Below are 24,446 nucleotides of genomic sequence, written 5' to 3' on the forward strand. Positions count from 1 at the left end.
AAGGCTTGGCAGCGAGACAGACACGGGCCTTGGCGGGCAGTGAACAGGGCAAGGAACCAAGATGGCACCGCAAGCAGCCACTTTGGATGGCCCCTGGGCAAAGGGAGACTCCGGAGTGCAGGGGCGCACCCACTTGGTGTACACATAATTCGCGGCCATGTTGGGTTCCCCCTGGACAAAGGGATACCCCGGAGCGCAGGGGCCTGACCTCATGGTGAGAGCAGTAACTGTGGCCATTTTGGACAGCTCCCGAACAAAGGGAAACCCCGGAGTGCATGGGCGCGTCCACCGGTAAATATGGTTGATCCCACAGGGCCTGGAGGTCAGAAACACCCCCACCAGGATAGTAACCTGGAACCTAAGGGGACTTAATGGCCCGGTGAAAAGATCCAGAGTCTAGACACAGATCCACAAGTGGAACCTGACCAGCCTGGTGGAGGAAATTAAAAACGACCTACAAAAGCGGGGAGAGTGCAGATGATCAAAATGAACGTGCTGTCGATGTTCCTCCTACTGTTTAGATCCATACTGATCTTAATCACCAAGGCCTTCATCCATTTTTATCGCTTCCTTTATGGCGGTCAATTCCTTTTTTATCATGCCGTTTGTGTGTGGGGGCTAAGAATCAGTGGATACCAAACTAAGACTGCAAAGGAAGAAAATCAAAGGTGGCCAGGCATTACTAAACCTGCAATACTACCACTGGGCAGCAACGGCAGAAAGAGTGAGAGAGTGGGTACACAAACCCAACTCAGAGTGGGTGCAGATGGACGAGGCCTCCTGCAAGGGCAAGACCCTCGGGCTTTGGCTACAGCAGCATTCCCATCCCCCTCGGCAAAATATACATCAAGCTCAGTGGTAGCGGCTATACTGAAAACGTGTGCCCAATTAAGACAGCACTTTGGGCTGACGAGAATGTCCCCCATAGCCCCCATCTGCAGCAATCACAGATTCCCCCAGCCATGCTAGACACCACCATTAAGAAATTGAGACAGGACAGGGCGTGCTGACAGTCAAGGACTTTTGCATAAGGCACAGAATAGCGACACTGAACGAATTGACGGAGAAATGGGAACTGCTGACAGGACAGGAAATGAGACTCTTGCAAATAAAGCACATCCTCCGCAAAGGGACAGGAGGATACACCAGGACCCCGGAGACAACACTATTAGAGAACCTGATAAATACAGACAGGAAAGAAGGGGGACTCTGTGGGAGAATATATGGAAAGCAACTGGACAGAGCCAGAACACCACTGGACGAGACTAGACGGAAATGGGAGGATGAACTGGGGACAGAAATGGGGTGGGGACTCTGGAGCGAAGAACTAATCAGGGGAATTCCACCTCCTCCTGTGCAAGGCTCAACCTCATGCAGCTCAAAGTGGTGCACAGAGCGCACCTGACCAGAACCCGAATCAGCAGGTTCTTCCCGGAGATGGAGGACAAATGTGAATGGTGACAGAGGGGCCCACCCAACCACACCCACATGTTCTGGGCTTGTCCCAAACTTGCTGGGTTTTGGTGGCAATGTCCATGGTTGTGGGGGTGAGGGTGAAGCCATGCCAAAATATGGCAATCTCGGGGTATCAGAGCAGCTAGAACTGTACATGGAGAAGAGGACCAACGCCCGAGCTTTCACTTCCCTAATTGCACGCCAAAGAATCCTGCTCGGCTGGCGATCAGCAGCACCACCCACAGCTGCAGACTGGTTTGCTGACCTTTTGGAATTTCTCCACCTGGAGAAGATTAAATATGCCATTCAGGGGTCGGGGGCTGTTTGTCGGCCTGTTCCAGAACCTGTTAGAGGCCAGCAACAATGAATAGACTGGAAAACTGGAATGATAGAAAGAAAAAAGAGAGGAAAGAGAAAAGAAAGACAAGGGGACACCATAGGAATGTGCAAAAAAGAGGGCGGAGGAACGGGGGGAAGAGGAGGAAGGGCTGGGGAGGCACAAAAGAGACAACGCTAGTGGGGGGGGGGCCGGAAAGGATCGCACACCGAGCCAGATGGCGGCAGACTGTATATAAGGAAATTCAAGGGAAGGAAAAGTCAAACCTTTCTGTATTGTACAGTGAATAAATACGACCAGCAATGTACATAATTGCTTATAATTCTTGAAAGTACCAATAGAAAGATTTTAGAAAAAGAAATTTATAAGGAATGCAATCCAAACCTGTCAGCAAAAACAACACATCCACGTGATCTCCTGCACAAGGCAATGATTTCACTTAGACTGAGCAACATGGGCAAGAGTAGAAGAAGCTCCAGACTTCACTAGCCAACGCGCTAGTTCTCACATTTTTTGACCAATCTGAGCAGATTAAAGTGTCAACAGACGTGTCAAAAGATGTTCTGGGAGCAGTTCTTCTGCAACTCGAGGTGACAATTGGAAACCAGAGGTCAAGTATGGAGTTCTATAATATAAGATCTGAACTCAGTATCATTAATGGAGTGGTACATGGTTTGAACACTTCAGTTACACCTCAATCTCTTCGCAAGGATATACTTAAAAGAAAGGATACACGAAGGACATCTTGGGATTGAGAAGTGTAAACGGGGAGATCGTGACTCTGTTTCCTGGCCAGGTATAAACCAGAATATTGACAGGATGGTCAGTTGTTGTGACATATGCCAGACATATTGTTGCAAGCAAATAAGAGCCTATGCAAATATCTGAGTTACCAATGAATGGCACCATAGCAGAAAGTAGCTATTGATCTCTTTCACCTACAAGGGAAAGATTATTTAATCAACATAGACTATTTATCAAACTATCCTGAAATGGCTCCACTGTCAAGCATAATGGCAAGCAGTGTAATACTGCACAGCAAGTCAACTTTTGCTAGTCACGGAATTCCTCAAGTCGTTGTGAGTAGCAACAGTCCTTGTTTTAGCTGTAAAGAGTGGCAACACTTCGCAGTCACGTATGATTTTCAATCGCGTCACGTCGAGTACGTTGTATTCTCAAGCCAATGGAAAAGCCGAAAAAGGTGTACATATTGTTGAGCAATTGTTGAAGAAAGCAATGGACAGCCGATCTGATCCATATCTCTGACTGTTGAGGTACAGAGTGTCACCATTGTCACATGGTAGATCGCCAGAGTTACTTAGGAATAGAAGGTTGGGTACCACACTTCCATTCTAAAATTGGCACAGGTTCAAAAAGAAATTGAAAGTATGCTTTAAAGTGGCATAATTGAAGTGGGTTGCTGCCAATGGAGCTCACCCATAGGGATGTTACCGAAACCGGATTTTACCCAACAATTGTGTGTGGACTATCAGAAAGATTAATGCAGTTACAAGAACAGACTCTCATCGTATTCAACGGTTGGAGGACTGCATTGAGAAGGTGGGACGATCAGCATTTATCTCCAAACTGGATTTACTTAAAAGTTACTGGCAGGAACTTTTATCCGAAAGGGTGAAGGAGATTTCAGCTTTTGTGACTCCAAATGGTATATACCAATTCAAAGTTATGCCATTTGGCATGAAAAATACCCCAGCCACAGTTCAATGGTTAGCTAACAAAGTTGTTTCAGGATTACCCAATTGTGCGGTATACATCGACGATCTGGTGCTTTTTAGTCAGATATGGAAAGATCATTTGAAACATTTGATGGAGGTATTCGATCAACTACAGGAGGCGGGTTTGGTGGTAAACCTAGCCAAACGTGAGTTTGGAAAAGCCGAAGTCCCGTTCCTTGGCCATACAATTGGACATGGACAAATAGTCCCATGGGATGTGAAAACAAAAGCTATTGGGGAGTTTCCAATACCCTCGACACAATGGGAAATAATGACATTTCTTGGCATGAGTGATTTTTACCGTAAATTTGTGCCGAATCTTAGCAGCGTGGTTGCTCCACTGGCGGACTTGCTGATGAAGCATAGCAAATTTCGGTGGACAGAGGAGTGCCAACAGGTATTTGATGGCCTGAAGGCTGTGTTAACCACTGCGCCTGTGTTAGCCATCCCAAATAATACAAAACTATTCAAGGTGGTTATCGATGCGAGTGATGTGGGTGTAGGTGCTGAGCTCTTGCAAGAAGATGACGAAGAAATAGAGCAGCCTATTGGATATTTTTCCAAAAAATCAAATGATCACCAGAGGAAATATTTAACAATTGAAAAGGAGACTTTGAGCTTGGTGCTGGCTTCGCAACATTTTAACATTTATGTTGACGACAATTCGTCTGAAACAATTATATCTACTGATCATAATCCATTGACGTTTTTGGAGAAATTCAAGAATAAAAATGCCAGACTATTTTGATGGAGTTTATTATCACAGCCATTTAATTTAAAACTTCTACATGTGGCAGGAGGAGAAAACGTGATAGCCGATGCTATGTCACAAATGTGATGAAGAGAAGCAGGTTCGATGGTGGAAAACAAAGATCCAGAAATGGACTCTATTATTATAAATGTTTGCCTGTTTTGATGTTTCAAAATGTATGTGTGTTTACTGCCAGATTTTAGGAATGGGCAAGTGAAAAGGTGAAAAATGAAACCATCTTTGAAGTTGATGGTTTCTTTTCTTTTCTTGGGGGAGGTATCATATGACTGGGCAGCACGGTAGCATTGTGGATAGCACAATTGCTTCACAGCTCCAGGGTCCCAGGTTCGATTCCCGGCTTGGGTCACTATCTGTGCGGAGTCTGCACATCCTCCCCGTGTGTGCGTGGGTTTCCTCCGGGTGCTCCGGTTTCTTCCCACAGTCCAAAGATGTGCAGGTTAGGTGGATTGGCCATGATAACTTGCCCGTAGTGTCCAAAATTGCCCTTAATGTTGGGTGGGGTTGCTGGGTTATGGGGATAGAGTGGAGATGTGGGCTTGAGTAGGGTGCTCTTTTCAAGAGCTGGTGCAGACCCGATGGGCCGAATGGCCTCCTTCTGCACTGTAAATTCTATGATAATCTATTACTGTTCCTTTAAGAAAGGATGTTGCCTTATCACATGGCTTCAGTGACGTCATTGAGTGGTTGGAGCTGTGCTGTGGCTACATGAGCCGTTTTTGCTTTGACTTTCAGATTTAACTGTTGTGGACTCAGGGAGAAAGAAATGGTTGTTCCTGTCTTTCTATTTTCATTTTAAATATCTGTTCCAGTAAAAACAAACCATTGATTATTGCTACCTGCTGTTTTGGTAACTTAAAAGATACAGTTTGCTTTCCAGAAGGGTTTAAACCTGCTGGTGAGACGGGGTCAGAATCTCAGGGAAAGCCAGTCTGAGTCAAGTGCTGAATGCTGGGTCACGCCCTTAAAAAGGCGTTTTGGTTTATGGGATTTTGTTTTTGAATTGGAACAGTTAAGGGGGAACTCATTAAATGTTATACATCGATTACTGTAGCTGTAGGGTGTCTTTATGTTTGTAATTGATATAAATTCTTGCTGTTTGGTTATATATAAATGTTAACTAAATTCTTAGAATAAAGCTTATTTTGATTAAAGTGTCTAGGAAGACTGTTGAATCACACCTCAAGCGAAGGCTCTTGTGCTCTTCCTAGCCAAATTCAACAAAAAGTTATAAGTCAGGTGAAATTCATAATACACTTTGGAGTTTTAAAACCCTGGCCCATAACAAGAGAGAGGGAGAGAACATCAGTGAGAGAAAGAGGGAGCAAACATCAGTGAGAGTGAGAGTACATCAATGAGAGAAAGAGAGAGAGAGAGAGAACACATCAATAAGAGGGAGATCAGTATTTGAGTGAAGAGACTGGACATCAGCGAGTGAGAGAAGGGGAGCATCAGTGAAAGAGAGAGATAGGGTAGGACCATCAGCCAGAGAGTGAGAGGAAAGGAGCATCAGCGAGAGAGAGCGAGAGGAGGAAGATCAGAGAGTGGGAACCTCAGTGAGAGACAGAGAGAATATTAGTGAGAGAGAGGAAAAATCAGTGTGAGTGAGGGAAAGTCAGTGAGAGAGGGGGTTGGATCTGAGAGGGAGAGAGCATTAGTGATAGAGAAGGAGGGGGACATCAGTGAGAGAGCGCAAGAGGGAGCCTCATCGAGAGAAATATAGGGCGAAATTCTCCGCCCCCCACGACGGGTGGGAGAATAGCGGGAGGGCCTTCCCGACATTTTTGCCGCCCTCCCGCTATTCTCCCACCCCCCCGCCGAAGTCCCGACCCGAATCGCTGCCGCCGTTTTTTTACGGCCGGCAGCGATTCTCAGCTGTTAGATGGGCCGAAGTCCCAGCCCTTTCCGCCATTTTTACGAACGGCAAACACACCTGGTCTTGCCGTTCGTAAAAACGGCGTGACTAACTCGCTATTAATAACCATGGCACCGATTGGCACGGCCGTACCACGGCCGTGCCAAGGGTGCCGTGGGCCCGCGATCGGTGGGCACCGATCGCGGGCAGCGGGCCCGATGCCCGCACACTACTTGTCCTTCCGCCGCCCCGCAGTATCCATTCGCGGGGCGGCTGAGGGGCAACCCGGCCCGCGCATGCGCGGGTTTCGCGCAAAAACGCGATGACGTCACCCGCGCATGCGCGGGTTGGAGTCTTCCAAACTGCGCATGCGCGGCTGACGTCATATGACGCGTCAGCCGGCGCTAACTCCAGCAAGCGGGCTTAACGATTTTCGTTAAGCCCCGTCTTGCCGGAGCCTACGGCGTCGGGCTGCTAGCCCCGACCGGGGACCAGAATCGGTCCCCAGTCGGGAAGGGGCGCGCTGCCGTAAAACCCGCCCGGGTTTTACGCCAGCTTTACGATTTCTCCCGTTTTGGGAGAATCGCGCCCATAGAACATTACTGAGAGTGTCAGGGAACATCAGTGAGAGAGAGTTCACTGGGATGGGGATAGAGAGGGAACACTCATGAGAAAGAGGGGGAACATCATTGAGACTGTGGAAACATCAGTGAGAGAGCGAGAGAAAGGGAACATCAGTGCGAGAGAGTGTGATATTGACAATGATACTGAGATGTGGAGAGAGAGGGTAACATCAGAGAGTGGGGAGAGCACCATCGAGAACATTAACAGGGAACATCAGTGAGAAAGAGGGAACATCAGTGAGGTGGAGAGAGAGAGAGAGAGAAAGGGAACATCAGTGAGAGAGAGGTAAAGATGGAGAGAGGGAATATCACTGAGATGGGGAGTGAGAGGGAACAGTAGTGATGCAATAATATGGATATTGTATTGGAGATAAAGGGTTAACAATTTCAGGTGCATACATCTCAACACCAGATAGTGACCAAGAGCAGTCACATTTCTATCACCTGATGACCCTTGATTCCGGGACAATGTGTTTAGGTGTGAGAGATAGTTGTGTATTTGAGAGTTCTGTAGTTAGAACATAGAACATACAGTGCAAAAGGAGGTCATTTGGCCCATTGAATCTGTACCAACCCACTTAAGCCCTCACTACCACCCTATCCCCATAATCCAATAACCCCTCCTAAACTTTCTGGACACTAAGGGCAATTTAGCATAGCTAATCCACCTAACAAGCACATCTTTGGACTGTGGGAGGAAACCGGAGTACCCGGAGGAAACCCGTGCAGACACGAGGAGAACATGCAGACTCTGCACAGACAGTGACCCAGAGGGGAATGGAACCTGGGACCCTGCTGCTGTGAAGCCACAGTGCTAGCCACTGTGCTACCATGCTGCCCCCAGTTATAGCATAGTTTATTTTAGCAACCTTTGTACTTAGGAATACGTTTGAATCTAGTTTAAAGTATTTTTAATAAATCAGCTTTGTTAATTTACATTCCTAGTCATTCCTAAGGTTGTACAGAAAGGTTTAGTGAGAAAAGAAAAAAACTTGTGAAGAAAGAAGAAAAAAATCTCAACCAGGCTTCGATCGCAACAGCCTTGTGGAAGCCAAGGCGTCTAAAAACAACTGCGCAGTCAAAGCTTCATGGAGGATTTGCAGACTCAAAAACAATTCCAGACATCGGGAAAAGTTGACATTAATTGTAAAAATTACAAACAACAGTTTGAATTATATATCTCAGCCTTAGACCTCTAAGCGGCCAGTGATCTGCAAAAAAGAGTGCTGTTCCTAATAATGGCTGGACCGCAGGCTTTAGAAATATTCAACTCATTCCATTTTGGGAATGAGGTTGAGAAAAAAAAAACCAAGTTATCGACATGCTCGACAGGCATTGAAAGCTTCATATAAATGAAATTTTTGAATGATATATATTCCGGAAAAGAGTCCAGAAAACAGGTGAAACACTTAACTGTTTTATTACAGATCTCAGCCTCAAAGCGCAGACCTGTAATTTTTCAATATTTTTAGACTCCCTTCTGTGTGATCAGATTGTATTTGGTGTAAAAAATGACAAATTGCATGAAAGATTGCTCAGACAATCGAAACTAACATTAGAAGATACTATTAGTATGTGACTTGCAAGCGAACCTGCGAAAAATCAATATTCTCAGATGTTGGTCCGTGAAAGGGGCACGAACACGAACAACGTGGCTGATGCCATTAATGCTGTGGCGCACTTGAAAAAACAGCGCGCGCCAGTCAGCGGCCATTTTGCGCATTACATCACGAGTGTCGTGACGTGCAAACATTGTGGCCACGTCCACCAAGTAAAAAAGTGCCCAGCCTTCCGTAAAACTAGTGCGAAGTGTCATAGACTCAATAATATTGACTCACAGTGTCGAATAGGAACTACATTGCATCAATATAAGATGAGTACAGTTACTAAAGTCAGAGTTGTACAAGAAATAAATTTAAACAAATCTGAAAATAAAGCGAGTAAACCCGACACTGTCCAAGATGAACATGACACTTTCTTTGTCGGCATAGTTGAAAAAATAAAACTTCCACAGGCAACTTCCGAAACGGATAATTTAAATCCAATTTCAATTGTTCACAATCAAGATGAGTGGACAATTCCACTAAAGATTAAAAGAACCAATATTCAAGTTAAACATACCTTTTGGCCAACCATCTCTCATGTGATGTAACACACGATACCAGGGCACGGGCTAATTTGATAAATCAGTTGGACTTAGCCAAATTGAAAACACAACCTCAAATTGATGACAATAATTGTCAGTTAAGAGCCTACAGTGGAAATGTCATTACTATGATATTAGAAGCGGAAGATTACATAGATACATAGAACAGAGTGCAGAAGGAGGCCATTCGGCCCATCAAATCTGCACCGACCCACTTAAGCCCTCACTTCCACCCTATACCCGTAACCCAATAACCCAATACCCCGACCAACCTTTTTGGTCACTAAGGGCAATTTATCATGGCCAATCCACCTAACCTGCACGTCTTTGGACTGTGGGAGGAAACCGGAGTACCCGGAGGAAACCCACGCAGACACGGGGAGAACATGTAGACTCCGCACAGACAGTGACCCAGCAGGGAATCGAACTTGGGATCCTGGCGCTGTGAAGCCACAGTGCTATCCACTTGTGCTACCGTACTGCCCGTGATGGGAATATGTTATCTCATGGTTCAGGTCAAAGACATGAACATGCCTTTAAAGTTTGAGATAGTAGGACCTGAACATTCGTCTTTATTAGGTGCACAGGCAGGCAAGCTCCTGCAGCTGGTAAAGCGAATTCACAGCTCAGACAAAATCTCAGCCAATGCAAAAGACCAAATTGATGCCATAATTGACAAGTTTCTACATGTGTTTCATGGAATGGGTACGTTACCATTCAAAAACGAAATACAGCTGAGGGAGATTGCCAAGCCAGTTATTCATCCACCAAGGAGGAAACTAGCTCCCTTGAAGGAACACCTGAAACTGGAACTTAACCGCATGAAGCAGCTGGGGATCATCACAAAAATGATAGAGCCCACTGACTGGGTTAGTTCAATCTTATACGTCAAAAAACCAAATGGCGATCTCAGAATCTGCATAGATCTGAAAGATCTCAACCAACATATGAAGAGGGAACATTACCCAATTCCCAAAAGTGAAGAGATTACAAGTGAACTGGCACATGTCAGAGTTTTTACAAAACCAGATGCCTCTAGAGGGTTTTGGCAACTGGAACTAGATGAAACAAGCAGAAAATTATGTACTTTCAACACTCCAAATGGAAGGTACTGTTTTAATAGAATGCCTTTCAGCATTATATTAGCCTCAGAAATATTTCATCGAGCGATGGAACAAATGATAATAGATATTGAAGCTGTCACAGTGTATGTTTACAATATCATTATACGATCAGCGACTCAACGCAATGCAAGACTTCTTCATATCACGAACGAGTGGAGAAGTTGGGTTTAAAACTCAATCGAGCCAAATGTCAATTTGGTATCTGCAAACTCACGTTTTTAGGTGACCAGATTTCAGCTCAAGTTGTGCAGCCAGACACTGAGAAGGTTGGAGCCATCAACAAGATGTCTTCTCCTAAAGACAAAAAAAGCGGTTCTTAGACTTCTAGGCATGGTAAACTTGCTGGGAAAGTTCATTCCAAATCTATGATCACGTACAATGGCTCTGAGACAGCTAATATGAAAAGAAGTTGTTTTCACATGCACTGAAGAACATGAAAAAGGAGCGGTCTGACTTAAAGACAGCACTCACCACAGCACCAGTTCTGTCATTCTTTAATTCGAAGAGTGAAACAAAGATATCCACAGATGCTAGCAAGGATGGCATAGGAGCTCTGCTACTTCAGAAAACATCGGACAGGCAATGGCAACCATTAGTCTATGCATGAAGACCAATGATCCCGATCAAACAGCGCTATGCGCAAATCGTAAAAGATTGTCCAGGTCACCTCACTGGAGTGGATAGGTTCCACAACTATATGTACAGTTTATCTACCTTTACTGTGGAAACATATCATCGTCCTCTTGCATCGATCATCAAGCAAAATATGAATGATATGTCTCCGGGACTCTATTGTTATGGGAGAGGTGTTTTCAGAACCCCAAAAGGTATCATGAAGTTCAACCAACCCCCACCTTTAATGGGTTGTTGCTTTTGAAGCACACGGCTTGTTCCCCGGGTGTAGTATTACAATTATGGGCACGTGGTTTTTAAAACAAAACAATGTTTATTCTATGAACTCAAATTAACATTTTAAATAAATATTGGATCTCTTAACACCCCTTACTTCAAAGAAAACCCCAAAAATATTACAACACTACCCAATCCTGCAAACTGTTCCTTTACACATCCAAAAGACTTAACAAATCCTTCAAACAGAAGCACATTAGATTTATATTCCATACTGAGACGTTTTTACAATTCTGATTTCACCAAAGGATTAAGAGATAGTCCTTCATGGCAGAGATCACCAGCAATGCAGCTCACAGTCACACCCAAGCTTTCTTCAAACTGAAACTAAAACTCCTAAAAAGCAGAAGTGAGCTCAGCTCACCCCGTGACATCACTTCAGTAATATGATCAGCTTCATTTCTTAAAGGTACATTTCTTAAACATCCAATTCTTAAAGGCACTCTAACATTACATCATGACGGAAGCGGTTCAACCCCCCCCCCCCCCCAACGCAGGCCAGGAGCGGTGCGGCAGCGGCAGGCCCTCCCTCCCCCCCCCCCCCCAACGCAGGCCAGGAGCGGCAGCGGCAGGCCCTCCCTCCCCCCCCTCTCCCCCCCCAACGCAGGCCAGTAGCGGTGCGGCAGCGGCAGGCCCTCCCCCCCCCCCCCAACGCAGGCCAGGAGCGGTGCGGGACCGAAGGGGGGGCCAAGCCGGAGGCAGCGACCAGGTCGCGGGGTGCAAAGTGCGGCAGCGGGGACACCCCCCCCCCCAACCGGCAGCGGGGACCCCCCCCCCCCCCCCCAAACGGCAGCGACCACCACGTGGCAAGAACAAAGGGACTGGGCAAAAGCCTCTCTCTCTCTCTCTCTCCTGGGTGAGTGAGGAGAAAGGAAGGGGGAGAGAAAACAAAAAAAAGACTTATATTTCTGTTTTAAAAAAAACCCAAAAGAAAACTGGTAAAGAGAAAGGGGGGAGTATATACTATTTTCTCTCTTTTTACACTCGCTTCCAGCAAAAGTAAGCCCATCGGAGAGGAGTTGCATAAAAGCGGGGAGGAGGAGAGAAAATAATTAAGAAATAAATAAATAAAATAAAGGGGTAAAGGAAAGAAGGGGGGGGAAAATAAATTTAAAAAAAAAATAATAATAATAAATAAAATAAAAATAGGGTGCGGAAAAGGGGGGAAAAGAAACCCAAGGGGAGAAGAAAAGATGAAAGGGAAGGGGGAGAAAAAAATGCCAGAAGGGAGCCAAGAGAAAGGGGGCACCAGAAGTAGACGGGGCAAAGGGCAAGCCAGCTCGGGCGAACGAATTAGCACACGAAGCGGCGGGAAGGATGTATCGCCGCATCAAAAAGAGCTGGACAGACAGGTACCCTCTCCCCTGGGGTTAGAGGGGGGCGTGAATTGGAAGGCAGCCTTTGCCGAGATGGTGAAGGAGCAGCTGCAGGCAATCAAGGCAGAGTTAAAAGCAGACGCAGTGGCCGCAGCACAGGCAGCAGTGGCCAGGGCCATATCAGGGGTGCAGCAGGCTCTGACCAAATTGGAGGAGAAAGTGGATGCCCAAGGGGAGAATCTGGAAGCCCATGAGGCAACCATTAAAGAGCTGGAGAAAGCAGCGACCGACATGAGCGACCGGGTCACGGCCCTGGAGAGGGAAGTGGCGAGACTGGGTGCAACACAGGGGAGCCTGAAGGGCAGGGTAGACGACCAGGAGAACAGCTCGCGAAGGCAAAATGTTAGGATAATGGGCCTGCCAGAGGGGATCGAGGGCAGAAACCCCACAACATTCGTGGCTGCGATGCTGGGCTCCTTAGTGGGGGGGGGACACTTTTCCCACCCCACCGGAAATGGACAGAGCTCATCGGTCACTGCGCCCGAAGCCCAAGGCAGGGGAACAACCGAGAGCAGTCATAGCCAAACTGCACCGGTACCGGGATAGCGAGACAATCCTGCGCTGGGCCAAGGAAAATAGAGCCTGCAAATGGAACGGGCACGCCATCCGAGTCTACGAGGATCGGACATAACTAAGAGACGGGCTGAGTTCAACAGAGCGAAAGCAGCTCTCTACAAAAGCAAAGTGCGTTTTGGTATGCTGTACCCAGCAAAACTCTGGGTCACATACCAAAACAAGGAATATTTCTTTACAGCCCCTGCTGAGGCGAATAGGTTCGTCGAGGAGCACGGGCTGGAAAAACGCCATGGGAGGTAGGGACGAGGGGCCCATGGCAAGGAGAAACGACATGCCGACGGGGGGGTGGGGAGGGGCGAGGCAAAGCCAGCCCCCTCCCCCCCAGCAGGAACACCCAGAACAAAAAACAACCCACTGCCCAAGGGACCGCTCCAGGTGGGAGGCCAGGCCCCAGCACGAGGGAACGGGAGTATTGGAGAAGGGAGAGGAGAAGCGAGACAGCAACCTCCGAGAGGGGAGCCACTGCGCTAGCAGGAAAGCTAGCGACGGGGGCACGCAACGAAGCAGGGCCGCGGCGCACCCCCAACAGGGGGGAAGGCGCCAGGCAGGGGAGGGGGGGGATCACCCATCAAAGACGGGAGAGCAGACGGGACAGGAATAGGGGATAGAGGGGCAAAGGAGGGGTATATAGGGGAGGGGGGAAAAGGGAGAGAGCGGGGGGGGGGGGGGGCACTCGGGGTGCGAGAGACCAGGGAGGGGAAATGCAGGGACAAAGGGACAAAAGAGGCCAGAAAAGGAACAGGGCCACAAAGTGCCACAACCAAGGGCCCGAAACAGGGAACCGCTGCAAGCACCCACCCAGTACGGTCTGTGAGCGAAGAGGCCCCCCCGGAGTGCAGGGGACTACCCGCGTGGCGGACACACAGTGGAAGGCCATGGCCCCCGGGACAAGGGGGAACCCCGGAGCGCAGAGACCCGACCGCATGGGGAGAGCAGTGATAGTGGCCATCCTGGACGGCCCCCTAACAAAGGGAAACCCCAGAGGGCAGGGGCGCGTCCACCAGACAAATATGGTTAATCCCACAGGAGCGAGGGGGCAGAAGCCCCCCACCAGGATAGTCACCTGGAACGTAAGGGGATTTAACGGCCCAGTGAAGAGATCTAGAGTCCTTACCCGCCTCAGAAACATGAGGGCCGACATAGTCTTCCTCCAAGAGACGCACCTGAGGGAGCAGGACCAACTGCGGGTAAGAAAGGGCTGGGTGGGACAAACCTATCATTCCTGTTATGGGACAAGGGCCAGGGGGGTGGCGATCCTGATTGGCAAGAGGACAATGTTTAGGGCGACAAAGACGGTTACAGACCCAGGGGGGCGGTATGTCATGGTCAGCGGGGCCCTGGATGGGGCGCCGGTAGTTCTAGTCAACGTGTACGCGCCCAACTGGGACGACACGAGCTTCATCCAAAAGACCATGGCAGAAATCCCGGACATAGCGATGCACCGACTAATCATGGGGGGGGACTTCAACTGTGTACAGGATCCAAAGATGGACAGATCAAACCCCAGAACGGGGAAAACCTCAAACATGGCAAGGGAACTCAGTCACTATATGGAGCAGATGGGAGCAGTGGACCCCTGGAGATTCGCCCACCCGGGGGAGAAAGAATTCTCTTTCTTCTCCCCAGTACACAACGTGTACACCAGAATTGACTTCTTTGTGGTGGGGAAAACGGTGCTTCCAGGGATAGACAAGGTGGAATACTCCGCAATTGTGATATCAGACCACGTCCCACACTACATGGACGTGCGGCTGGAGACGGGAAGGGCCCAGCGCCCCACATGGAGGTTGGACGGTGCCTTACTAGCTGACAAGGCCTTCAGCGAAAGGATAGCGCGGGCCATAGCGGAATACACGGAGAACAACCAAAACGGGGAGGTCTCATCCTCCACATTCTGGGAAGCGCTTAAGGCCGTACTAAGAGGGGAAATCATTGCCTACAAAGCACAAAGAGATAGGGAGGAAAGGGTGGCTAGGCAGAAGCTGGTCGACTCCATACTGGAGGTAGACCGTAAATACTCCGAGGCCCCGACCGTAGAGCTCCTGGCGGAGAGAAAATAATTACAAAGGAACTTTGACCTGCTCTCCACCAGGAAAGCAGTACACCAACTCCGCCAGGCACGCGGGGCCCTGTACGAACACGGAGACAAAGCCAGCCGCCTGTTGGCACACCAGCTGAGAAAGCAGGCAGCCAGCAGAGAAATTGCGCAAATCAGAGGTACCAGAGGCACGTGGGAAACAGAAACAGAGAGGATTAACGAAACCTTCAAGGCCTTCTACCAAGAGCTGTACACCTCAGAGCCCCCAACGGGGAAGGCTGGGATGAACCGGTTTCTTGATGGACTGGACATACCAGTCGTGGGAGAGGGCAGAAAACGGGATCTGGAAGCACCAATAGCACTGGGAGAGATCATGGAGAGCATTAGCTCCCTGCAGACGGGGAAGGCGCCGGGACCGGACGGATTCCCGGCGGACTTCTACAAAAAATTTGCGACAGCGCTGGCCCCGCACCTGCGGGAGATGTTCACAGACTCGCTAGCTAGGGGCACACTGCCACCCACGTTAGCACAGGCCTCAATCTCGCTGATACCTAAGAAAGACAAAGACCCAACGGAATGTGGGTCATACAGACCCATATCTCTGCTGAACGCAGACGCCAAAATACTGGCCAAAATCCTAGCCAAAAGGCTAGAAGACTGTATACCTGAGGTGGTCACAGAGGACCAGACGGGCTTCGTCAAAGGTAGACAGCTTACCGCGAACATCAGGCGCCTGCTGAAAGTGATAATGACCCCCTCCGGGGAGAGAACACAAGAGGTGATCGTCTCCCTGGATGCAGAAAAGGCCTTCGACAGAGTCAAATGGAAATACCTCATAGAGGTACTGGAGCGGTTCGGGCTGGGAACAGGGTTCACCGCTTGGGTAAAGCTCCTATACAACGCTCCCATGGCGAGTGTACGGACCAACAATACCAACTCCCAATACTTCCAGCTGCACAGGGGCACCAGACAAGGATGCCCACTGTCCCCACTGCTGTTCGCACTAGCAATCGAACCGCTATCAATCGCGCTCAGGGCAGCTCAAAAACTTCCTACGAAAGGAGACAAGGACGTACCCACAACCGCCACGACATACACTACTGGAAGACCTACTGGATGCAAGTATCCTAGAGAAAGGGAACTGTAGCGACATGTATGGCCGACTGGTAGATAGGGACGACACCGTACTGGACGCAACAAGAAGGAAATGGGAGGACGACCTGGGGATGGAGATAGGGTGGGGACTCTGGAGCGAAGCACTGCATAGGGTCAACTCCACCTCCACGTGTGCAAGGCTCAGCCTGACGCAACTAAAAGTGGTACATAGAGCCCACTTAACGAGAAACCGTATGAATGGGTTCTTCCCGGAGGTGGAGGACAGATGTGAGCGGTGCCAAAGAGGCCCGGCCAACCACGCCCACATGTTCTGGTCTTGCCCCAGACTTGTGGAGTACTGGACAGCCTTCTTCGAGGCTATGTCCAAAGTGGTGGGGGTGAGGGTGGAGCCATGCCCGATAGTGGCGGTCTTCGGGGTTTCAGACCAGCCAGATCTATTCCTGGGGAGGAGGGCGGACGTCCTTGCCTTTGCCTCCCTGATCGCCCGCCGTAGAATCCTGTTTGGCTGGCGGTCAGCAGAACCGCCCAGAGCTGCAGACTGGCTGTCCGACCTCTCAGAATCTCTCTGGAGAAAATCAAATTCGCCATCCGAGGGTCGGACGACGGCTTCCACAGAACGTGGGAGCCATTCATGCAACTGTTCCGGGACCTGTTTGTGGCCAACGTACAAGAGGAAGAATAGTCGGGTGGCCAAGAATCAGGGGAAAATGGACGGGAATCGGGGGAGGGTAGCCGGGGGGAGGGGGGGGGCGTGGTTACGGGCTCGTTATGGGGGTTTGCTGGCAAGCCAAGGCCCAAAACCAAACTATAAATAAATGCCTATAAACATGTGCCTCGGCCATATTGGGGAATGTAAAATATGTATGCTGGCTGAAGGGGGCGGCCACAATTGTTGTTATGAAGATGCTTACCTGTAAATATTCATGTTAAATTTTTGTGTTTTCTTTTTTTTTCTCTCTAATAATTTGTAATTTGTCATATATAAAATATGAAAACTCACTAAAAAACATTTATTAAAAAAACATTACACCATGACAATGAAACATCAACGGTATGACTTTGAGCTGGTCTACACACCGGGTAAAGACCTTGTTGCAGCTGATGCACTGTTGCGTGCAACTGAGGATGCTACTTGGATGAATGACATAGTCCAAGCAATCAAAGCTCAAGCAACCTTCATACAAGAAAGTCTACTGGTCTCCTATGAAAAAATGAAACAAATCAAAGAAGAAACTAAAAGGATGACACATTACAGCGTGTGTTACATTACATGAGAGATGGTTGGCCTAAAGGTACATGTTCCAGCTACAGGAACATTTGTGTAGATCTGAGCAGCGTGAACGGATTCCTGCTTAGACAAGACCAGATGGTAATTCCGACTTTCTTAAGGAACGTGATCCTCAGCAAGGTGCATGAAGGTCATCTGGGGATGGAAAAGTGCAAACGAAGAGCTCGTCAATCAGTATATTGGCCAGGTATCAATGAAGAGATCAATAATCTTGTCACAGAATACGTGACCTGTCAATGAAACCAGTCACAGCAGCAAAAGGAAACACTGATGATGCATCAACTAGTCAAGACTCCATGGTCAAGTCCGGTGTCGGCCATAGAGTGAGTCGTTGTTTATTTGGTAGCTCCCGCTCGTGGTGGACCGTTGGGACCTTTTTCCTCGATTTACAGTGGATTTGATCGACAAAGCAGGACTCTGATTTAGTAGAGGAGAAGGACTCATGGACCAGAAGTGGCCTGAAGAGAACGTTGGACGAAGACAGGAGTCTGCAGCCCAGGAGAATATGACGGAGGGTCAGGGGCCAAAATTGCTGGCAGAGTGGTCAACGGAGCAGCTAGTGGCCTTTCTCCAGTAGAGCTTTCCTCAGAAAAGAAAGGAATACCTGGATCCGATTAAGACGGGGATTGATCGTGTGGAGCAGAGATTGGAAGCCCAGGGCCAGGCGATTCAGGTGGGAGGGGAGGTTGCTGAGCACGATGAGCAGTTAGCCACGATGGCGGTGGAGATGGGGCTGATGAAGGACCACCAGAAGAGGTGCCCCCCCCCCCCCCCCCCCCCCCCGGACCAGGCTGATCACATGGAACGTGGGAGGATTGAATGGGTCGGTCAAGAGGGCTCGCATGTTCGCGCATTTGAAGAGTTTGAAGGCGGACATGGCAATGCTATAGGAGGTACACCCGAGGGTAGTGGGCCAGACTAGGCTGAGGGAGGGGTGGGTCGGGCAAGTATTCCATTCGGTGACAGAGTCTAAAACTAGGTGGGTAGCGATTTTGATCAATAAGTGAGTGTCATTTGAAGTAGGGAGCATAGCGGCGGACTCGGAGGTAGGTACGTCATGGTGAGTGGGAAACTGGATGGGATGCCGGTGGTATTATTGAATATGCACCAAACTGGGACAACACGGAGTTTATGTGGTGGGTGTTGGGGACGATTCCGGACCTGGACTCGCACAGGCTAATCGGGGGGGGGCTTTAATATGGCTATAGATCCGAGGTTGGATTGGTCGAGTTCAAGGACAGGGAGGGTGCCAGCCGTGGCAAAGGAGCTAAAGGGGTTTATGGAACAGACGGGGAAGGTAGATCTTTGGAGGTTCGGACGATCAAGAGCGAAGGAGTTTTGTTTTCTCCCACGTGCACAACGTACACTCCCAGATCGATTTGATCGTTTTGGCAGGACTTTACTGGTGGGGGTAGTAGGTGCCAAGTATTCTGAGATTGTGGTGTCAGACCATGTCTCACACTGGATGGATTTGCGGGTGAGCAAGGAGGGGGGTCAGCGCCCGCAATGGAGGTTGGATGTAGGACTGTTAGTGGATGAGGAGGTGCGTGTCCGGGTGAGGGAGGCTATCCAGAGCTATGTGGAGATAAATTACACAGGGAAGGATTTGGCAGCAACGGTATGGGAGGCACTGAAGGCAGTAGTTTGAGAGGAACTGATTTTGGTACGGGTTCATAGCGAGACGGTAGAGCTGGCAGAGATGGATAGGCTGGTGAGGGAGATCCTCTCGGTGGACAGAGGGTACTCGGAAGCCCCAGAGACTGGGTTGTTAAAGGAGCGGCAGAAGCTGCAGATGGAGTTTGGTCTAATATCCACAAGGAAGGCGGGGGGGGCAGTTGAGGAAGGCGAGAGGAGCCATATATGAATATGGGGTGAAGACCAGTAGGATGTTAGCACACCAGCTCAGGAAACGGGAGGTGGCCCGGGAGATAGGAAGAGTGAAGGATAGAGGGGGGGAACATGATTTTGGACCCAGAAGGGGTGAATGGGGTGTTCAAGGAATTTTACAGTCGGCTGTATGAGTCGGAGCCCCCTGCTGGGGTGGAGGGGATGAGGCAATTCTTAGAGGGTTTGGAGTTTCCAAAGGTGGAGGAAGGGTTGGTGAAAGGGCTGGGAGCCCCGAATGGGATTGCTGAAGTAGTAGAGGGACTGGAGGCCATGCAGTCGGGCAAGGCCCCGGGGGATACCCAGTGGAATTCTATAAGAGGTTTTCTGGGGTGCTGGGTCCATTACTGGTGAGGGCATTTAATGAGGCTGGGGAGGTGGGTGTTCTTCCCCCAATGTCACAGGCTTCTATCTCATTGTTTCTGAAGGGGAGAGAAGTACCCAGAACAATGCAGGTCATAAAACCAATCTCCCTATTAAATGTCGAAGCCAAATTGCTGGCCAAGATTTTGGCTTCGAGGATACAGGATTGTGTTCCGGGGGTGATAGAAGAGGACCAGATGGAATTTGTCAAAGGGAGGCAGTTAACGGCCAACGTTAGAAGGCTCTTGAATGTCATCATGATGCCCCTCAAGGGGAGGGAGGTGGAGGTCGCTATGGACGTGGGGAGAAGGCCTTCGACTTGGTGGAGTGGAAGTAGTTGTGGGAGGTCCTGAGGCGGTTTGGGTTTGGGCAGGGCTTTGTAGACTGGGTCCGGTTGCTGTACCGGTGCTGAGTGTGCGGATGAACCGAGTGAGCTTGGACTATTTTAGACTGAGCCGGGGGACGTGGCAGGGATGTCCACTCTCCCCACTGTTGTTTGCCTTGGCCATAGAGCTATTGGTGATGGTGCTGAGAGCGCTAAAGGGATGGGAGGGGCTAGTTCAGGGGGGGGGCGGGGTGGTGGAGCACAGGGTCTCATTGTATGCGGATGACCTACTCCGGTATATTTTGACCCATTAGGAGGGATGGGGGAGATTATGCGGATCTTAGGGAATTTGGCCAGTTCTGGGGGGAAAAATTGAACATGAGTAGAAGTGAAGTCTCGGTGATCCAGGCAAGGGGGCAGGAGAAGACGCTGGGGGAGTTGCTGTTTAAAGTGGTGGGAGGGACTTTTCAATACTTGGGAATTCAGGTGGCACGGGGATGGGAGCAGTTGCATAAATTAAATCTGGCCCGGTTGGTTGAGTAAATGAAGGAGGGCTTTTGGAGGTGGGACATGCTCCCGCTGTCACTTGTGGGGAGGGTACAGACAGTAAAGATGAAGCTGCTCCGAGATTTTTGTTTGTTTTCCAGTACCTCCCTATTTTTGTATCAAAGGCCTTTTTTAAGCGGGTTAATGCAGTGATCTCTGGATTTGTGTGGGCAGGTAAATCCCCGCGAGTAAGGAAGGTGCTGTTGGGGAGGCGGGGCGGGGGGGGGGGGGGGGGGGGGGGGGGGGCTGGTAGGAGGGAGGGTTGGCCCTGCCGAACTTTAGGAACTATTACTGGGTGGCAAATATAGTCGTAATCAGAAAGTAGGTAGTGGGGGAGGGTTCGGTATGGGAGCCGGTGGAGGTGGCATCATGTAAGGACACAAGCTTAGGAACATTGGTAATGACACCTCTGCCGTTCTCACCAGCCCGGAACTCCACAAGCCCGGTGGTGGTGGCGGCTCTGAGAGTCTGGGGACAGTGGCGGAAGCATATGGGAGTGGAGGGAGCATCGATGTGGGCTCCAACTTGTGGTAATCACCGGTTTGTCGCGGGGAGATTGGATGGGGGTTTTCAGAGGTGGCAGAGAGCAGGGGATGAGAGGCTGGGGGATCTGTTTATCGATGGGAGCTTTCCTTGTTTGCAGGATTTACAGGAGGAGTTTGAATTGCCGGGTCGGAATGGGTTCCGATACCTGCAGGTGAGGGACTTTGTATGAAGGTAGGCTTCGACCTTTCCGATTCTACCGCCCCAGGGGATATAGAATAAGGTAGTTTCAAAAATGGGAGTAGGGGAGGGGAAGGTCTTGGAAATCTATAAAGATCTCATGGAGTGGGAGGGAACCCAGATAGGGAGGTGAAGCGCAAGTGGGAAGTTGAGCTGGGTATGGAGCTAGAGGCGGGTTTGTGGGAGGATGCTCTGAGTAGAGCCAACACGTCCTCATCATGTGCCAGACTCAGCCTGATACAATTCAAGGTGATCCACCGGGCACATATGATGGTGGCCCGGATGAGCAGGTTTTTTGGGGTCGAGGACAGGTGTGTGAGGTGTACTGGAGGGCCTGCTAACCATGTCCACATGTTTTGGGCATGTCCGAAGCTCAGGGGGTTCTGGCAGGAATTACGGATGTCATGTCCACGGTATTAAAAACGAGGATTTGGGAGTGGCGGAAGACCCGGGAGTCCAGGGGGCAAGGGAGGCCGATGTTTTGGGCTTAGCCTCCTTGATAGCCCGGATACTTATTAGCATGGAGGGACTCAAAATCCCCAAAATCGGGGGTATGGGTTAGCGATATGGCCGGGTTCCTCAGACTTGAGAAAATTAAGTTTACCCCGAAAGGATCAATGTTAGGGTTCATCCAGAGGTGGCAGCCATTTATCAACTTTTTCGGGGAAAACTAAACTGTTAGCAGATACAATAGGGGGGGGGGATGGGGAATGAGGGGAGTAGAGGAAGTCAGTTTAGTTTAATTTAGGTGAGGGAAGCATGGTGGCACAGTGGTCAGTATTGCTGAAGTCATGTCTTCAGTATTGCTGAAGACCTGGGTTCGAATCCCTGCCCTGGGTCAATGTCCATGTTGAGTTTGCACGTTCTCCCAGTGTCTGCGTGGGTTTCATCCCCACAACCCAAAGATGTGCAGGATAGGTGGATTGGTCACGCTAAATTACCCCTTAATTGGAAAAAAATAATTAGGTACTCTAAATTTTTTTTTAAAGTTTAGTTTAGGTGGAAACAGCGGGAGGGGGTGGTGGGATGTTAGCTGGGTACGGTTGTTGGTTGGTGGGGGGGGGGGGGGTATTACGTACTGAAATATGTTTACATTGTATTTGTATCTTTTGTTATTAGAAAACCATAAATGCCTCAATAACATGTTTGATTAAAAAAAGACTCCATGGTCAAAGGTTGGCATTGATCTATTTTAATTCCATGGTAATAATTGGTTACGAATCATGGATTACTTCTCGAATTATCCTATGGTGATCAAATTGCCCAAAATGTGGTCATAAAAACAACAAAAGAGGTATTTGCAAGACATGGAATCCCATTTACTGACATGACAGACAACGCTCCATGTTTTGACGGCTGTGATTTGACCGAATGTTTACAAAGGTACGATTTTCAGCATTTAACACAAGCCCATTACACCCACATCTGGATGGGAAAGCTGAAAAAGGTGTTCTCGTGGCAAAGCAATTGCTCAAGAAAGCTTTGGATTCAAGAAGCGATCCATTCTTAGCTCTACTCAGCTGCAGAGCAACACCGCTAGCTACGGGTTTGTCACCAGCTCAACTGCTGATGAATCGACAGCTACAAACAACCTTACCATATTTACCAATAGCAGATCCTGATAATGATGATGCTGTGCAGAAAACGAAGCAAAACAAGCAAACTCAACAACATTATTACAACAGGACAGCTAAGGATCTTGCAACGCTAGAGCCAGGGGGTAATGTGCGGGTACAGATTCCAACAGGAGGAGGTCTTGCATGGCACGTGTGATTCGCCAACCAGCTCCACACTCATATGTCGTTCTCACAAATGAAGGTTCAATCCTACGAAGGAATTGTAGAGCGCTTCTCAAAGTGAAGACAGCTCAACCTGTATTTCCACACAGAACTTGATACAGAGCTACTCAAGTCAACATCTACAACTTCTACAGCACAACAGCGAGATGTTGTCACACCAGACAAGACTAAGACATCTGCTGAATAACCACAATTGAGAAGATCCACTCGCATCAAAAAGAAGCCGGAGAAATTCAACTTGTGAACTGTAAAAAATTGTAACAATGACAGTACAGAATACACATTGTTCTTACCATGTTTGTAATAATCTCCAAACATCTTCAAAGGAAGGGGGGATGTAGCAATATGGATATTGGAGATAAAGTATGGGAGATAAAGAGTTAACAATTTCATGTAAATACTTCTTACCACCAGATGGTAATCAAGAGCAGTTGCATATATATCAAGTGACAACCCTTGATTCTAGGAGAAGGTGTTTAGGCATGAGAGATAGTGGCCGGGATTCTCCGATCCCGCACTGGGTTAGAGAATCGCCGGGGGGGTCACGAGAATCACGCCACACTGCTCCGATGACGGGCCGCCAATTCTCCGGCAACCGGAGAATCAGCCCCAATCGCGCCCGCAGGGTCGCCGCTGCGCCAGTCGGGGGCCGTTGAAAGCAGTACCCCCTGCAATTCTCCATGCCCCTAACGGGCCGAGTGCCCGCTGAGTGCCGCCGGCATGGGTTGCGTATGGTCCTACCCGGCGGGACCTCGCAGTTCTGGCTGCGGGGGCCATCCTGGTGGGGGGACAGGGCGGGGGGGGATCCGACTCAGGGGGGGCCTCCATGGTGGCCGGGCCCGCGATTGGGGCCTACCGATTGGCGGGCAGGCTAATTCCGGGGGGGGGGGCTATCTTCCTCCGCAACGGGCCCCTGTAGGGCTCCACCATATTGCCGGGTGGCCGGCGCGGAGATGGCAACCCACACGCATGCGAGAACCCGCGCTGGCCATGGCGCGCCGGCTTTCAAGCACTGGAGCAGCGGACACCACTCCAGCACCATACTAGCCCCCTAGGAAGGAGTGAATGGCTGGGCCTGGAGGCCCGTTGACGCCAGAGTCGCTCCCGCCGGTTTTGACGCCGGCGTCAACACTTTCGGAGAATCCCGGCCAGTAGTTGTGTATTTGAGAGTTCTATAGTTAGAGTGACAGCATAGTTTATTTTAGCAACCTTTGTACTTAGGAAAACATTCAATCTAGTTTAAAGTAATGTTAATAAATCAGATTTGTTAATTTACATAGCTTGATGTTTTTTGTTAAACACGGCGCATTTAGGACACCGAGACAAGCAGAACAGAGAACATCACAAGTGAGAGAGGGAACATCATTGAGAGAGGAAACATTAAGAGAGGAAGAGAGAGAGAGAGAGAATTATCAGTAGGAGAATGAGCATCAGTGAGGGACAGAGGGAGGGAGAGAG

General features: G+C 49.3%; 1 long non-coding RNA gene across 1 annotated transcript in view; it reads right to left on the minus strand.

Annotated features, from left to right (window-relative positions):
• Window positions 1-24,446, minus strand: part of LOC119973126 — an 82,523-nt gene that overhangs the window by 15,934 nt on the left and 42,143 nt on the right. Inside the window, exon 2 of the long non-coding RNA XR_005462242.1 lies at window positions 10,260-10,339. This is a non-coding gene — a long non-coding RNA (uncharacterized LOC119973126). The remainder of the gene's footprint in view (window positions 1-10,259; window positions 10,340-24,446) is intronic.

This window comes from Scyliorhinus canicula, chromosome 11 (genome assembly GCF_902713615.1).
Source record: "Scyliorhinus canicula chromosome 11, sScyCan1.1, whole genome shotgun sequence".
Taxonomy (NCBI): domain Eukaryota; kingdom Metazoa; phylum Chordata; class Chondrichthyes; order Carcharhiniformes; family Scyliorhinidae; genus Scyliorhinus; species Scyliorhinus canicula.